General features: G+C 36.4%; 1 protein-coding gene and 1 long non-coding RNA gene across 2 annotated transcripts in view; one reads left to right on the top strand and one right to left on the bottom strand.

Moving 5' to 3' along the window:
- LOC139938025 (uncharacterized) overlaps nucleotides 1-7208 on the top strand; it is a 35496-nt gene extending 28288 nt beyond the window's left edge. The window contains exon 4 of the long non-coding RNA XR_011786109.1: nucleotides 4215-7208. This is a non-coding gene — a long non-coding RNA (uncharacterized lncRNA). The remainder of the gene's footprint in view (nucleotides 1-4214) is intronic.
- The window catches only part of LOC139938018 (adhesion G-protein coupled receptor G7-like), a 244279-nt gene that overhangs the window by 176257 nt on the left and 52359 nt on the right, over nucleotides 1-15663 (bottom strand). The window lies entirely within an intron of this gene.

The raw sequence follows: 15663 nt of genomic DNA, 5'->3' as shown, positions 1-15663 counted from the left end.
TGAAATTGAAGACAAACAGGTACACAATGAAATGATGAAAACTATGATAATAGAAACTATAGATGACGTCCAAACACTTCGTCTACACCAACGGTCAGCAACTTCTCTTCAACCACAACATTGAGAAACTACATTACCACAAAGTAGTAACCAGCAAAACAACCTATGGTTGAAATAAAAGAGTTTGGTCTTAGCGCATCAACTACAGGAAAGAAATGTCTGAACAATATCACAATCCATACTTCTCACGAATGAAATAATTATAACAGTATAACCAAAGTGAATTTAGCATGTATCAAGATAACGGAAACCCCATGAAAATATCCATATCAACTGTAATTATGATCTATAACTCTGAAACTAAACGAAAGTAAATCCAATAAATGTAAATAACTATCAAAACAATCAACAAAAGAAACTCACTAAACTTGGCTAGAAATTATATCAACATCTTGCAAACAAATTCATGATGGGAAAACATAAATTATCATTCAAAACTCTCAGGATCAAAAGTTAAAACTTATATCAAACTATAAACCCTAAAATACTTTATCAACCAGTCATTTCCTCAAGCAACAAAGTAAAAGTTATATAAACTGATTATCATCAAAATACTAGAGAAGAACAGGATGTCCTGAACTCATGATTACATTACATCTTCATTAGCTCTGAAAACAAACAATATATGATAAATGCAACATTTTGAATCAGTCCATCCACTAGGAAAGCAAATGTTATGATCACTATAATTAATATAAATCAACAATGAATAACCCTAACAGATTACTACTAATAGGTTCCTCTTAGAAAGATGGAGTATATCAACTCACCTATGGTTGAAATAAAAGAGTTGGTTTGGTTTTAGCACATCAACTACAGCAGCGATTCTAACGACAACTGCACGTCTTAGCAGCAAGGCAGCTCAAAGTCAGAATGCCTAGCTGATTGCCAATAACCCAATTTTATACACACTCTCCCAAATTTCTAAGAAACACCCACACAACTGATAAGGGAGAAACTTCTTCAAGAAACAGTTAAGACAAGGAAATATGAATATCCTTGTTTGTTCCTGCTTAGGGAGAAAGGCATTAGTCATAATGACCCCAACACTGTCTTAATGATGGGAATTAGACTAGCTCAAGGCATACCCAAAATGGCTCAATTTTGGGGGGTGTGACATTTGTTTTAATTTGTTATTTAATTATTTAATGTTTTATAAATAGCCCCCTGTCATTTTTTTTTAATTTTTTTAAAAATTCTTTAACACCTTGTCTTTTGGATAAGAAACCTTTCCGTTTTATGACGACCAATGAGGTAAAATGCAGCATAAGGGCAACCACAGAATTTAACCATTATAAGATGACCATTACAGATAAACACTACCATACGATGACCAACAAACAAAAAGTCTACGGTAAGTGACAAGTGGGGGGAAAATCTCTGCATACATGTAGTGGCAGTGCATAAAAACATCGGTTTCTGTTACAAAAATGATCTCACCTGCTGAAGCTACTAGGGCGTAGGGCCAAGAATCTGAGGGAGTCCGGCATATTGGCACAATCTATGGGGCTATTAAGGCTGTGCAGCTTGCAGAGAGACAGTGTGGCATATCAGAAAGAAAAAAAAGACTCAACACCATGCAAAATAGTGAGCAAAAACTGTCTTGCATCATTTCAAAATCTTAAAAACTTATATAAATGACACAACAACTGATTATATGATGACATAGGTGAATTTTGTCGCAAAATAGATTGCAACGCATTCTGAGCTACTTGAAGATTGAGAATTTGAAATTGATGGGACGGCTTCTACGCTGGGCCAACAATCACCGGACTCTCTATCAGTTCCAGGGTTGTTGATTTGAAAAGACCCAGTCCATTCCTTGATCGCCCTCATTTCTAGTTTTATGTACATTAGGAGTGCAATTAGGAATGCAACCATGCAAATTGTTATTAAACTCAAGATGGTTGCAACTATGACCAATACAGCATGTTCCATCACACAACCCATCCTGCTTGTGGGTGGTCCCTGAAAAGAAAAGAAAACACATTGTTACACCTCAATGTTAAGTTGATTTCAAACAGTGAAGAATCGCATTAAATTGGTCTGGAATAATAGGCAAACAGAAACAGAAATGAGTTTGTTGCTCAACAAGTTTAAGTCAGTAGTTCAGTCTCCAGTCATCCACAGAATGACAAATGTTACAACAATGATTTAACTAATAACAATATAATTCACTGCAAGTAATACCATTCTACAATCAAGAACACCTGTGCTCTAGCCATACTAATTATGCACAGAAATCACCACACTAGATGTGTTTGTCTGAAACAACTCTAAACTGACTCTAGTTTCCAAACAAAGAAACACATTAAATAACAGGATAAAGAGAAACATTAATTAACTCTGCAATGTCTCCTGTGGTAGTTACTTCTAGCAATACTTTCTTTAGTATTTATCAATGAACTAAATCTCAACCACAACCCAAGAAGTAGTAAACTCCTTGCAAACTTCAATATATAAACAATGAAATCCCAGAGGCTTGTTTGGTACAACACTTTGAATATATACAACTCCGACCTTGCACCACTGACCAAACCCTGAGGCATGGAGTTAATTAATCTAACAGACTTAATGGTGCCACACAGTCACAGAGTATGCATAGAACAAAGCTGGGCTAAATTACATGTACAATGTACTCATACATGTACATGTACACAGCTTTACTACATAGAACTAAACTTACAAAACTAAACTGACTTTTCTCTCCTCAAAATACACATAGTTAGGAAAGTAACCAAGTATCAATCTTAGCATGAGGGCATGGTATAAGGTTTTGACTTATAAGTACAACCATCATTTATCAAAGCATCATGAAGACAAGTAGTTATTTTGTCCCTTTAACACATTATTAAAAAGGGAAAAGTTACAAACTAATCTGAGTGCATACATGTTTGTATGGTATACTTTAAAATTTCACTTAGGATGATCAAAGTTGAAGCCAAATTACTCATCTTATAGTTTCATGAAAAGTTCTAGAATTGTATCTAGGTGATCTACATATCCTAAAATAATTATGGTATCAATTTAAATAAAATCTACATACCTGGAATGAAGGAAAACAGAAAAAGTTCAACAAGTTCAAGTCAGTAGTTCAGTCTTCAGGTCACACAGCACCAAAACTCACATGGTCCCTGCACATGGTTTCCAGGATGCCTAACTGCTGTTTCATGCTGGCTCTGTAATGGGTGTTATATTTACTATGCACGGCATGGAACAGTTAAAAATTTTTAATGAAAGGCTGTTTTACAAAAAATTGACAGGGGGGGGGGGGCTAAATCTATTTACACACTTACTTTTACTTGATCTTTCCAAGGTCCCTACAAAACATTATTCATACCATTAAAAAAAACACAATCGACCGATTGCACTATCTAAGTCATGTGACATCGTGGCTAGGACGTAAAACTGCAGAGCCATTGCAAAATGCGCTACAAACGCATGATGATTGTTGCATTTATATGTTCGATCAAGGCTTTTCTTTCTCAAAATCTCTGAAGATTAGTACGGCAAAATTTACCCGAGACCTTATCAGTGGCTAACAATAGACTGTTCTAGCTACTAGGAAATTGTTAATATGAGAATTTATAATGTCATAATATGTCACGATGCGCCCCCTTTCCCCCAAAAAAGGAAGCATGGCCCCACCACTGACAAACCCATTTCCCCTAGCCCCCCTGTGACCCCACCTCCCCCCCAAAAAAAAAGAAAAAAGTGAAAAGTGAAAAGTGAATTCTGGCTAAGCCACTGTTGCCTTGCCAGGCTTTGCCTGGGATGTGTTCATGGCATTCATGGCATTCGCACTACGTGACACACACACTGTAAAAACAAGAGAAAAAAAAGAAAGACAAGAAGAAAAAAATAATTACCGCCCTTTGGGAACAAAGCAGAATTTTAAACACATCGGAAAGGTCTTGAAAAAAATCCTGAAATGGTTGCATACTGTATTCGTCCTCTAATACATTACATCGTCTATTGTTGTATTTTTCTGTTTTACTTTTCTTTCTTCTTCACCAATTGAATTGTAGAAATCCTAGTATGTTTTCTTGTCTAAGCCAATACACTGATGTACACTATTGTTGTGTATAAGATTTACTTACATCAATGTATCATTATAATGTTTTAATGACAAATGCATACTTTCCTTTCTGTAGCATAGATTCTACTGATGAGCCCAGTGATGGGTTAGTTTTGGCTAGACTGGTGAGTCACCACTACACAGACACCTGCAACGCCCTTAACAGCTTAAGTTTTTTGATGTGACTGTCCACACGTTCCTGTGTAGTAACTGGGTTTCCTATCCAGCCACAAGCAGACTATGATCACGACAACGACGACAGTGCCCCTTTAAAGTAACAAGAAACTATGGTCTAGTTGGCTTCGTGCAAAGTTCCTTTTTTTCCCTTCTTTTTTTTATCAGAATTAAAAGTTTGTTTATAATAGAAAATAATCAAACACAAAAAGATAATTGTGTCTGTAACCAAATTATGTTCATCGATTCTACATACATTGTACCTGGAATTTCTGGAATCATAATGATAAGCTCAGTGCAACATAGTAAAAAGTGTTTGTTTTTATATATTTAATTAACATAATAGTATCTAAACAAAAATGATTCTATCTTGAATAATCACAATTTATTTAACATAAGTAACATTTGTTCAAAAAGACTATTATCTACCAGTTTTTATAAATGTGAGGTAGAGAAAAGTGTTTAAGTTTATCAAGACAGTCCTTCATGTGTTATTTTGTAATATGTCTCTAAATTGTCATATTGTTATCTTTAGTTTTTGTAGTTATTAAAAAGAGGTAGTTTGCCGTAAATTACATTTTTGTTTTTTTACCCAGGCACTAATTAGAAAATTGTATGTAGACGATTTGGATAAGAGTAAATTATTTCCACTCCTCTCATTTCTAATACAACCAACAATTAGAAACAACAATAGAAACACTAATAGAAACAACAACATTTCTAGTAGAAACTAACCTGTGTGCGAATTTCATCAAATTCAGTGAAAACAGCACTGTAAAAAGAACACTTTCCGCTTTGTCAGGGTTTTTGTGCATGTTCATATCGAGCAAAAACCAAGAGCATTTTATTCTTGTTCTTTTTAATATATTAAAAACAATATATAATTACCAATTCTGTACTTTTTCTTTAAAACAAAACATTAAAGGAAATTCAAACATCAGTGTTGGGAGATTGTTAAGATTGGTGATAGGACTTTAGGATATGAAAACAAGTCCACAATTATTATATTCTATATGTGTCTTTACACACTAATGGGTACATATGATTGCGAATAATAGCCTTTTGGAGTGTGGTCAAGATTTAACAAAAAAGGGAAGTATTTTGTACCTTTTTTGTGTCTTTGTACATTTCTCAGCTTACAAACCAAATGGTAATATACATTTTAATTACTGGGTCATCTTTAATACATTATGTTAGTAACAAGAACAGAGGTGTAATTTTGTTTGAATGGAAAGTGATAATAACATTTAATTTATTGATTTACATTGTACACAAGGGTTATTTCACTCACACCCATAACCTCTTTGGAATGGTTATCAGCCAAAAATCTTTTCAAGGGTTTAAAACATAAGGTATGTTTTGTTTGTAATATATTTTGTGACAAGTGTGTTCATGTAACAAAGGTAACATCTCAAAAGATGATCCTCTGCAGTTTCTTTAATACCGAGGTTGTGTGGTTTTGATAGGAACTACTCTTAACAGGGACCACATTAAAAAGGTATAACATTTGTATGAATCATTTCATCATTATCACCACTTCTTCTTAATTTTGGTATGAAATGTCCATCCAACCTCTCTGTGCTACAAATGTAATTGATTAACCTTGAAGATGGTTCCAAGTTATTACTTAAATTCTAAGACATTTGTTTTGTTCTTTGTTAAGCACAGTGCTTAAGTGGTTTGCAATGTGCACAATCTTTAGTTTTCTTTAATATCCCACAGTGTATTCAAATGTCACACGAAATGGAGAGATTAGAGTGGATTGACCCATGTGCATTGTTCATCCTGCTTTTACTCCATGGCATACCAGACCAAATTGCACAAAATGTGCAATTTAATGATTAACTATAATTAAGTTGAAACATATGATTTTGTTTTGCAAAGTATATGTTTCATCTGTTTTTTATCGATTTGTGAGAGTACAAATGTAAGGAAGTGTATAAAGGCCGGGCGAACTACTAATTCGCCCTTGGGGATTACTAATTCGCCCGGGCAGATTACTGATTCGCCCGGGCAGATTACTAATTCGCCCAGGCAGAGTACTAATTCGCCCTGGGGGATTACTAATTCGCGCGAGCAGATTACTCATTCGCCCTGGGCGGATTAATTCACCCTGGGGGATTACTAATTCGCCCGGGCAGACTACTAGTTAGCCCGGGCAGATTACTGATTCGCCTGGGCGGACTACTAATTCGCCTTGGGGGATTACTAACTCGCGCGGGCAGAATATTTATACGCCCTGGGGGGATTACTAATTTGTCTGGGAAGATTACTAATTCGACCTTGGGGGATTACTTATTCGCCCTGGGGGGATTACTAATTCGCTCTGGGGGGGGGGGTTACTAATTCGCCTGGGCAGATTACTGATTCGCACGGGCAGATTACTAATTCGCCCGGGCAGATTACTAATTCGCCCAGGGGATTACTAATTCGCCCGCGCAGATTACTGATTCGCACGGGCAGATTACTAATTCGCCCGCGCAGATTACTAATTCGCCCCAGGCAGATTACTAATTCGCCCGGGCAGATTACTAATTTGCCCGAGCAGATTACTAATTTGCCCGAGCAGATTACTAATTTGCCCCAGGCAAATTACTAATCCATCCAGGCGAAATAGTAATCCGCTCGGATTGCAGCCCGGGCGGAATAGCTTTTTTTTACCAGGTCCTTTATACTCTTCCATGCAAATGCCATACATGAAGTAAATACAGATTTTTTGTGTCAAATTGTTTACATGACATTGTTATTCACTACTGTTATTTTTGTCATTTTCCATGTTTAACTTAAAAACAGTAGGTGAAAGTTTGCCACAATTTCCCTGAGTTCAGTGTTACCAAGTGAATTTCAACAGGGTTTTGTTTTGTTTTATTACCAGATATACTCGAGTAATAAAAAGAAAAATACATTATACTTAGTTTTGTGTTCTATTTTTTACAAAACGATAATGTTCCCTGCCCTTTTAGAACAAAGAAGAAGAAAAAATGGCTCCAAAAACCAATTAAGTTTGTACCTGACTTTGCGCAATATCAATTTTCATTCAAGTTTTATGATGACCGATATGAGGTAAAATGCAGCATAAGGGCGACCACAGAATTTAACCTTTATAAGATGACCATTGCAGATAAACACTACCATACGATGACCAACAAACAAAAAGTCAGTCTTAGGGTGACCACAGATCTCGGCAATTGTTCACGGTCCAAGTGCATTGCGCAAGTGAAATAATATTTTTTTTTCAGATTTGATGACACAGAAGAAGAAAAAAGGAAGATAATTCACTAATTAAAGGAACATTACAAAATTGGTTTTTGCTAACAAAACAGTTGCTGGCAGTGTACACGTACTTTATATAATCCACCATATACATGAACTGACAAACCTGTAGAAGTTTGAGATTGATCGGCCATCTGGGTCACGAGACAATAGTGAAAAGCTGATTACACATTTGCATGTGGTTTATGTTCAATGCATGAAAAAACAAAACGCTCGGGACAGAGCGATAAACTCCAATCGGAAATAAGTTTTATTTATTTATTTCTCATCATTCGCATTCGTATTTGCAGGAAGTATGAACCGGGCTCAGTGGGATTCCATATTAGTTATCGGATTCATATTTTTTGGGTGACAAATCTGGGTAGGCCTATCGCGACCACAGAATTTAACCATTATAAGATGACCATTGCAGATAACACTACCATACGATGACCAACAAACAAAAAGTCAGTCTTAGGGTGACCACAGATCTCAGCAATTATTCATGGTCCAAGTGCATAATGCAGCATAAGGGCGACCACAGAATTTAACCATTAGAAGATGACCATTGCAGATAACACTACCATACGATGACCAACAAACAAAAAGTCAGTATTAGGGTGACCACAGATCTAAGCAATTGTTCACGGTCCAAGTGCATTGCGCAAGTGTGATAATATTTTTTTTTTTCAGATTTGATGACACGGAAGAAAAAAGGAAGATAATTCACTAATTATAGGAACATTTCAGAATTGGTTTTTGCTAACAAAACAGTTGCTGGCAGTGTATACGTACTTTATATAATCCACCATATACATAAACTGACAAACCTGTAGAAGTTTGAGATTGATCGGCCATCTGGGTCACGAGAAAATAGTGAAAAGCTGATTACACATTTGCATGTGGTTTATGTATAATGCATGAATAAAACGCTCGGGACAGAGCGATAAACTCCAATCGGAAATTAGTTTTATTTATTTATTTCTCATCATTCGCATTCGCATTCGCAGGAAGTATGAACCGGGCTCATTGGGATTCCATATTAATTATCGGATTCATATTTTTTGGGTGACAAATATGGGTAGGCCTATCGCGTCCGCAGAATTTAACCATTATAAGATGACCATTGCAGATAAACACTACCATATAATGACTAAAAAAAAAAAAGTCAGTCTTAGGGTGACCACAGATCTAAGCAATTTTTCACGGTCCAAGTGCATTGCACAAGTGTGATAATATTTTTTTTTTCAGATTTGATGACACGGAAGCAAAAAGGAAGATAATTCACTAATTGTTTGAATCAGTCTTTTGAGAAAACTACCGAAGTGTTTATTTATTTAATATCATTTTTGTTTAAAGCCATTACCATGACTACCACTATAGGGGGTTACTTTCCCGAGCACTATAGGCCCTACAGGTAAAATTCTTGAAGTTGTATTGTTACTAGTATATCTTTGTTTTAATTGGGTTTTTGTTAAACTGATTTAATCTTTAGGGCAAACCGGACTCAGTGGGATTCCATATTAATTATCGGATTCATATTTTTTGGGTGACAAATCTGGGTAGGCCTATCGCGACCACAGAATTTAACCATTATAAGATGACCATTGCAGATAAACACTACCATACGATGACCAACAAACACAAAGTCAGTCGCTTCGCATTCGCATTCGCAGGAAGTATGAACCGGGCTCAGTGGGATTCCAAATTAATTATCGGATTTATGGTTTTGGGGTGACAAATCTGGGTAGGCCTATCGCGACGACAGAATTTAACATTATAAGATGACCATTGCAGATAAACACTACCATACAATGACCAACAAACAAAAAGTCAGTCTTAGGGTGACCACAGATCTAAGCAATTGTTCACGGTCCAAGTGCATAATGCAGCATAAGGGCAACCACAGAATTTAACCAGTATAAGATGACCATTGCAGATAAACACTACCATACGATGACCAACAAACAAAAAGTCAGTCTTAGGGTGACCACAGATCTAAGCAATTGTTCACGGTCCAAGTGCATTGCGCAAGTGTGATAATATTTTTTTTTCAGAGTTGATAACACGGAAGCAAAAAGGAAGATAATTAACTAATGTTTGAATCAGTCTTTTGAGAAAACTATCGAAGTGTTTATTTATTTAATATCATTTTTGTTTAAAGCCATTACCATGACTACTACTACAGGGGGCTTACTTTTCCGAGCACTAAAGGCCCTACAGGTAAAATTTTTGAAGTGATAATGTTACTAGTATTTCTTTGTTTTAATTGGGTTTTTGTTAAACTGATTTAATCTTTAGGGCAAACCGGGCTCAGTGGGATTCCATATTAATTATCGGATTCATATTTTTTGGGTGACAAATCTGGGTAGGCCTATCGCAACCACAGAATTTAACCATTATAAGATGACCATTGCAGATAAACACTACCATACGATGACCAACAAACAAAAAGTCAGTCGCTTCGCATTCGCATTCGCATTCGCTTGAAGTATGAACCGGGCTCAGTGGGATTTCATATTAATTATCGGATTTATATTTTTGGGGTGACAAATCTGGGTAGGCCTATCGCGACCACAGAATTTAACCATTATAAGATGACCATTGCAGATAAACACTACCGGTCCAACAAACAAAAAGTCAGTCATAGGGTGACCATAGATCTAAGCAATTTTTCACGGTCCAAGTGCATTGCGCAAGTGTGATAATATTTTTTTTCAGATTTGATGACACGGAAGAAAATAGGAAGATAATTCATCAATTATAGGAACATTACAGAATTGGTTTTTGCTAACAAAACAGTTGCTGGCAGTGTATACGTACTTTATATAATCCACCATATACATAAACTGACAAACCTGTAGAAGTTTGAGATTGATCGGCCATCTGGGTCACGAGAAAATAGTGAAAAGCTGATTACACATTTGCATGTGGTTTATGTACAATGCATGAATAAAACGCTCGGGACGGAGCGATAAGCTCCAATCGGAAATTAGTTTTATTTATTTATTTCTCATCATTCGCATTCGCATTCGCAGGAAGTATGTATCGGGCTCAGTGGGATTCCATATTAATTATCGGATTCATATTTTTTGGGTGACAAATCTGGGTAGGCCTATCGCAACCACAGAATTTAAATATCATGAGATGACCATTGCAGATAAACACTACCATACAATGACCAACAAACAAAAAGTCAGTCTTAGGGTGACCACAGATCTAAGCAATTGTTCACGGTCCAAGTGCATAATGCAGCATAAGGGCGACCACAGAATTTAACCATTATAAGATGACCATTGCAGATAAACACTACCATACGATGAACAACAAACAAAAAGTTTGTACTAGGGTGACCACAGATCTAAGCAATTGTTCACGGTCCAAGTGCATTGCGCAAGTGTGATAATATTTTTTTTTCAGAGTTGATGACACGGAAGCAAAAATGAAGATAATTAACTAATTGTTTGAATCAGTCTTTTGAAAAAACTATCGAAGTGTTTATTTATTTAATATCATTTTTGTTTAAAGCCATTACCATGACTACTACTTTAGGGGCTTACATTCCCGAGCACTATAGGCCCTACAGGTAAAATTCTTGAAGTTGCATTGTTACTAGTATTTCTTTGTTTTAATTGGGTTTTTGTTAAACTGATTTGATCTTTAGGGCAAACCGGGCTCAGTGGGATTCCATATTAGTTATCGGATTCATATTTTTTGGGTGACAAATCTGGGTAGGCCTATCGCGACCACAGAATTTAACCATTATAAGATGACCATTGCAGATAAACACTACCGTACGATGACCAACAAACAAAAAGTCAGTCTTAGGGTGACCACAGATCTCAGCAATTCTTCACGGTCCAAGTGCATAATGCAGCATAAGGGCGACTACAGAATTTAACCATTAGAAGATGACCATTGCAGATAAACACTACCATACGAGGACCAACAAACAAAAAGTCAGTCTTAGGGTGACCACAGATCTAAGCAATTTTTCACGGTCCAAGTGCATTGCGCAAGGGTGATAATATTTTTTTCAGATTTGATGACTCGGAAGCAAAAAGGAAGATAATTCACTAATTATAGGAACATTACAGAATTGGTTTTGCTAACAAAACAGTTGCTGGCAGTGTATACGTACTTTATATAATCCACCATATACATAAACTGACAAACCTATAGAAGTTTGAGATTGATCGGCCATCTGGGTCACGAGAAAATAGTGAAAAGCTGATTACACATTTGCATGTGGTTTATGTACAATGCATGAATAAAACGCTCGGGACAGAGCGATAAACTCCAATCGGAAATTAGTTTTATTTATTTATTTCTCATCATTCGCATTCGCATTCGCATTCCCATTCGCAGGAAGTATGAACCGGGCTCAGTGGGATTCCATATTAATTATCGGATTCATATTTTTTGGGTGACAAATCCGGGTAGGCCTATCGCGACCACAGAATTTAACCATTATAAGATGACCATTGCAGATAAACACTACCATACAATGACCAACAAACAAAAAGTCAGTCTTAGGGTGACCACAGATCTAAGCAATTGTTCACGGTCCAAGTGCATAATGCAGCATAAGGGCGACCACAGAATTTAACCATTATAAGATGACCATTGCAGATAAACACTACCATACGATGACCAACAAACAAAAAGTCAGTCTTAGGGTGACCACAGATCTAAGCAATTGTTCACGGTCCAAGTGTATTGCGCAAGTGTGATAATATTTTTTTTCAGATTTGATGACACGGAAGCAAAAAGGAAGATAATTAACTAATTGTTTGAATCAGTCTTTTGAGAAAACTATCGAAGTGTTTATTTATTTAATATCATTTTTGTTTAAAGCCTTTACCATGACTACTACTATAGGGACTTACTTTCCCGAGCACTTTAGGCCCTACAGGTAAAATTCTTGAAGTGGCATTGTTATTAGTATTTCTTTGTTTTAAGTGGGTTTTTGTTAAACTGATTTAATCTTTAGGGCAAACCGGGCTCAGTGGGATTCCATATTAATTATCGGATTCATATTTTTGGGGTGACAAATCTGGGTAGGCCTATCGCGACCACAGAATTTAACCATTATAAGATGACCATTGCAGATAAACACTACCATACGAGGACCAACAAACAAAAAGTCAGTCATAGGGTGACCATAGATCTAAGCAATTTTTCACGGTCCAAGTGCATTGCGCAAGTGTGATAATATTTATTTTCAGATTTGATGACACGGAAGAAAAAAGGAAGATAATTCACCAATTATAGGAACAATACAGTATTGGTTTTTGCTAACAAAACAGTTGCTGGCAGTGTATACGTACTTTATATAATCCACCATATACATAAACTGACAAACCTGTAGAAGTTTGAGATTGATCGGCCATCTGGGTCACGAGAAAATAGTGAAAAGCTGATTACACATTTGCATGTGGTTTATGTACAATGCATGAATAAAACGCTCGGGACGGAGCGATAAGCTCCAATCGGAAATTAGTTTTATTTATTTATTTCTCATCATTCGCATTCGCATTCGCATGAAGTATGAACCGGGCTCAGTGGGATTCCATATTAATTATCGGATTCATATTTTTTGGGTGACAAATCTGGGTAGGCCTATCGCAACCACAGAATTTAACCATTATAAGATGACCATTGCAGATAAACACTACCATACGATGACCAACAAACAAAAAGTCAGTCTTAGGGTGACCACAGATCTCAGCAATTATTCACGGTCCAAGTGCATAATGCAGCATAAGGGCGACCACAGAATTTAACCATTAGAAGATGACCATTGCCATATAAGATGACCATAAACACTACCATACAATGACCAACAAACAAAAAGTCAGTATTAGGGTGACCACAGATCTAAGCAATTGTTCACGGTCCAAGTGCATTGCGCAAGTGTGATAATATTTTTTTTTTCAGATTTGATGACACGGAAGCAAAAAGGAAGATAATTAACTAATTGTTTGAATCAGTCTTTTGAGAAAACTATCGAAGTGTTTATTTATTTAATATCATTTTTGTTTAAAGCCATTACCATGACTACTACGAAGGGGCTTACTTTCCCGAGCACTATAGGCCCTACAGGTAAAGTTCTTGAAGTTGTATTGTTACTAGTATTTCTTTGTTTTAATTGGGTATTTGTTAAACTGATTTAATCTTTAGGGCAAACCGGACTCAGTGGGATTCCATATTAATTATCGGATTCATATTTTGGGGGTGACACATCTGGGTAGGCCTATCGCGTCCACAGAATTTAACCATTATAAGATGACCATTGCAGATAAACACTACCATACGATGACCAACAAACAAAAAGTCAAGCGCTTCGCATTCGCATTCGCATTCGCATTCGCAGGAAGTATGAACCGGGCTCAGTGTGATTCCATATTAATTATCGGATTCATATTTTTTGGGTGACAAATCTGGGTAGGCCTGTCGCGACCACAGAATTTAACCATTATGAGATGACCATTGCAGATAAACACTACCATACAATGACCAACAAACAAAAAGTCAGTCTTAAGGTGACCATAGATCTAAGCAATTGTTCACGGTCCAAGTGCATTGCGCAAGTGTGATAATATTTTTTTTTTCAGATTTGATGACACGGAAGCAAAAAGGAAGATAATTCACTAATTGTTTGAATCAGTCTTTTGAGAAAACTAGCGAAGTGTTTATTTATTTAATATCATTTTGGTTTAAAGCCATTACCATGACTACTACTATAGGGGCTTACTTTCCCGAGCACTATAGGCCCTACAGGTAAAATTCTTGAAGTTGCATTGTTACTAGTATTTCTTTGTTTTAATTGGGTTTTTGTTAAACTGATTTAATCTTTAGGGCAAACCGGGCTCAGTGGGATTCCATATTAGTTATCGGATTCATATTTTTTGGGTGACAAATCTGGGTAGGCCTATCGCGACCACAGAATTTAACCATTATAAGATGACCATTGCAGATAAACACTACCATACAATGACCAACAAACAAAAAGTCAGTCTTAGGGTGACCACAGATCTAAGCAATTGTTCACGGTCCAAGTGCATTGCGCAAGTGTGATAATATTTTTTTTTCAGAGCTGATGACACGGAAGCAAAAAGGAAGATAATTAACTAATTGATTGAATCAGTCTTTTGAGAAAACTATCGAAGTGTTTATTTATTTAATATCATTTTCGTTTAAAGCCATTACCATGACTACTACGAAGGGGGCTTACATTCCCGAGCACTAAAGGCCCTACAGGTAAAATTCATGAAGTTGCATTGTTACTAGTATTTCTTTGTTTTAATTGGGTTTTTGTTAAACTGATTTAATCTTTAGGGCAAACCGGGCTCAGTGGGATTCCATATTAATTATCGGATTCATATTTTTGGGGTGACAAATCTGGGTAGGCCTATCGCGACCACAGAATTTAATCATTATAAGATGACCATTGCAGATAAACACTACCATACGAGGACCAACAAACAAAAAGTTAGTCTTAGGGTGACTACAGATCTGAGCAATTTTTCACGGTCCAAGTGCATTGCGCAAGTGTGATAATACTTTTTTTTTTTCAGATTTGATGACACGGAAGAAAAAAGGAAGATGATTCACTAATTATAGGAACATTACAGAATTGGTTTTTGCTAACAAAACAGTTGCTGGCAGTGTGTACGTACTTTATATAATCCACCATACACATAAACTGACAAACCTGTAGAAGTTTGAGATTGATCGGCCATCTGGGTCACGAGAAAATAGTGAAAAGCTGATTACACATTTGCATGTGGTTTATGTACAATGCATGAATAAAACGCTCGGGACAGAGCGATAAACTCCAATCGGAAATTAGTTTTATTTATTTATTTCTCATCATTCGCATTCGCATTCGCAGGAAGTATGAACCGGGCTCAGTGGGATTCCATATTAATTATCGGATTCATATTTTTGGGGTGACAAATCTGGGTAGGCCTATCGCTACCACAGAATTTAACCATTATAAGATGACCATTGCAGATAAACGTTACCATACAATGACCAACAAACAAAAAGTCAGTCTTAGGGTGACCACAGATCTAAGCAATTTTTCACGGTCC

The sequence above is a fragment of the Asterias amurensis genome, chromosome 6, assembly GCF_032118995.1.
Source record: "Asterias amurensis chromosome 6, ASM3211899v1".
Lineage (NCBI taxonomy): Eukaryota > Metazoa > Echinodermata > Asteroidea > Forcipulatida > Asteriidae > Asterias > Asterias amurensis.
Note: the sequence above shows the minus strand (reverse complement) of the source record. Positions and strands in the feature narration are given on the sequence as shown.